This window comes from Amblyomma mixtum, chromosome 1 (genome assembly GCF_055824585.1).
Source record: "Amblyomma mixtum isolate Tamu chromosome 1, ASM5582458v1, whole genome shotgun sequence".
Lineage (NCBI taxonomy): Eukaryota > Metazoa > Arthropoda > Arachnida > Ixodida > Ixodidae > Amblyomma > Amblyomma mixtum.
The window spans coordinates 157,049,182-157,052,553 of NC_143012.1; the positions used below are offsets into that span (position 1 = coordinate 157,049,182).

At 48.2% G+C, this 3,372-nt stretch overlaps 1 pseudogene; it reads right to left on the reverse strand.

The window, feature by feature from the left end:
• Nucleotides 1-388: 388 nt before the first annotated feature.
• On the reverse strand, nt 389-2,335 carry LOC149369480 (uncharacterized; annotated as a pseudogene).
• Nucleotides 2,336-3,372: the final 1,037 nt, after the last annotated feature.

Here is a 3,372-nt window from a genome sequence, read left to right on the forward strand (position 1 = left end):
GTCCTGTCGTCGTCTCGGGTTTCGGACAGACTTCTTAGAAGAAACCGTTCCCAACTCGCTGGGGCCGAGAAGCACGACCCTCGCACGCTACGCAGTTTTAAGTCCTTCTCCTTTTGTCTGCGCATTCCCCTGCTCCCTTTCGGCGACACTCCTCACACTTTACCACGACGCACGCTAGCTGCGGCGTGACAACCTTCAATGTCACAGATTCTTTGTCCATTTTCCAGGCTTCCTCTATTACATAAGTATGAGCATATCCAGCTGGAATTTGTAAGCCTTTTCCAACAAAAGCATTCCGCACATACTTCACCAGGTGGGAGAAGTCCGATATGAAGTGGATACTTCTTTCTTTGTTTAGAGGGTGGGGCACTTTACACTTGATTTCCTTTCAAGAAGCTGCACAGATGAGAAAGCAGGATCAGTAACTGATGAGCTAAACAGAACAAAACCTTTTAAGCAGTTTTAATGCAGCAATCAACCTACCTTTGATGCCGAAGAGCTTCCACAGGCTCCAGGGAGCTCCATCACTTGTCCAGAAATCGACAAAAAGACCCGATTTCTCGGCAAGTATCGTGGCTTCAAGAAGTATTTTGGAAAGCATAGGAACTTTCACATTGCCTTTGGCAGCAAATACCCAGAGAATTTGTGTCCATTTTCCTGCAAATATAGACCATTGTATTGTGAGGAAAATAGTGTAAGTACTAGAGGCGTGGTGTCAGTGAAAAGCATTTAAAGAAAACATCTGCTTCGTTCTCAAACATTTAACTCCTGAACATACACAAGTAGTAACTTTTGTATAATAAAAACACAATTGCACAACCTTGATTGACTCACGCACCTTGGAATGGCTGGAAGATTATCACGAGGCCATGATCACTGAGCACGGTCTTGCTGCTTTCATCGCTAAATGGGCCGAGATCAACAAAACCGCTAAGTTCACCAGAGCCCATCACGTTAATGTTCTCGGAGAGCTTTATCTCGTCGAACACAAGGCCCCCATGGCGACTAACTTCATACATTTCATTTGTCTTCTTTTCAAGTGTAGAGAATACGCTGTCATTAAACCCAAATGTGCTCTTAAATCCCTGCAAATACTTGTCCAGGCATGACTTGCTAGGCAAGGCCATAATCTCGTGCCGCCTGACATGTTCATACAGCTGCGGGCTCCTCATACGCATGAGGATACATTCCAACACCCACAGCTGATCGAACCGCATGCCCCGGGTTGACTTTCTGGAAGCTGCCTCGAAACATGCCTTCAAAGCAAGGCGCTGCTTTGGAGGAAGGCCTGCGATTTTATCCTCCAGCACAGTAGTTGGGATGGACTGCGTGAGTGCCCGGAGGTCTTCGACGGTCTTGTTGAGCTTAGAAAGTTTTTTTTTTGGCTCGGAATAAATCAAGGGATTTTCGCTTCCTTGCATTTATTTGTTTCAAAGTCGCTAGTCGCTGCTTATGCTGCCTGCTGAACTGGTTCAAGATGAGCTTTCTTGAGTATTTGCATCGTAGACAAGTATTTCCATCGGTCGTCGTCACAGCACAGGTTTTCGAGAAGCATGCTTTTCCATACTGTGTATGTTGGCCAGGTGAGAGAGGTTCAATCTCACAGCCGGGACATAGTTGCAATTTATCTGCCTTCATCAACGCTGCGACGGCCTCCTCTTGACACTGCACATGAAATTCTTCAACTTTGTTGTTTCTGCAGTGCAATGTGCAGATGTACCCAGCTGCTTCGGCGCAAGCCGAAAACGTTGCTTGATCACGCGCACGTCACTTGGCTCCAAACTGATGTGCCACCCGAAGCACAGAGCGGCAGGATCGTTCATCAAAACAATTCTACAACAAGATGATGACGGCGGGACAATGTCACGAAACGGATGCGGTGCGTGCGATTGCAGTTCTAATGTGCACCCTTCATCACTGACTTCTGCAGGGTAGTTGTTTATTCCGTTACCTGATGCCATGCGCTTTGGTGCGGACAGTTGTCCGCTATCCTTTCTTTCCTTTTCTGGGGAACAGGCCTCGTCATGTAGGAAGGAGCAGGAAATATCGTCGGAACGGCATCATCGGTGAGCGCTGGCCGCTCGAGATCAATTTCCACAACCTTCCCGTCTATGACGTGCTTGAACGTCCTTTGAATGTAGCGTTCGTCGAAATGCCTTGAGCACACGACACAGGTTTCATCGAGAGCCTTGTCATCTCGCTTTATATATCGAGCCCATTCTTGCAACCGATGAGGGTCGGACGGGGCGCGGAACAACGATACTTTCTCTTTCGACGACTTGTAGCCACCTTTGCAGAGCGGCACGAAACACGTGCGACCTTTTTTTGTCGGCATTATCACACGTGCTGCACAGACGTCACTTTTTCTCAACACTACGAGGCATCGAGAGTCGCACAAACAAATCACGCTCAAATCGCCCGCGCGCACCTGCCAACTGGCTGGGCGAACGGCGCGGCTTGCATAGCGCGCCAAAAGCCGCACGATGGATGGATGGATGGATAGGAGCGCCCCCTTTGAAACGGGGTGGTGGCAATTGCCACCATGCTCAGCTTTTCTTTCTTTATTATTTTTTTGTTTACTGTGTTGGCAGTTCTCATTAAGATTCGCCATCACCTTTACCTACGTTTCCTACCATTCTAACCTTATGCCACATCTCTGCTTTTCAGCCACCAATCCTCCAATCGCTTTTTGCTGACTTCCACTGCAGATTTATTTACATGACCATTGTTATCTTTTAACCCTAGGGCCTCAGAAAAAGTGACTGTGCCTGCATCGACATCGGGATGGATACCATCACATACCATCACGCCTGGCAGCTGCAGCGCCACCTACGCTGTGCATCCAAACCGGTTTCACAGGGGCCCCTTGGCCGTTCACGACACTAGGAAAACCTTCTAGCCTCTGTAGCCAAACCAGGCGCAGCCAGGGCTATTGCTTTCGCAACTTACCGGGCTTAACCGAGATAAGCCTCTGCCAATTTTTTTTTTCAGCATTTGGCTTTCTCGTTTATCTTTTATTGGCTTTAAGCCCAAGAAAGCTATGCTGGTCCAGCCTCCCTATCTTCCATTTCTTTTTCTGAGGACTGATAGAAAGGTAAAAGAGGTCCCGGTGGATGCTTGCAAGGACACATTATCCCCGACAGAGGAAGCTTCGATCTGACGAAAAATTACGAGGAACTTTAGCGGCTAAAGTGGTGAAAGGTGAAAGCCTATGTTCTGCATTCTGCTACGCGATTGTTCACTTCCCATTTTGTGGGTTCATTAATTAACTGCCAATTATTGACGATTAAGCTTCGCCTTTAGGAGTGAAACGCGACAGCGTGTAGCGCTGCCACGGAGTCCAAGGAACGCCACCACCCGTCCGGCGCGACG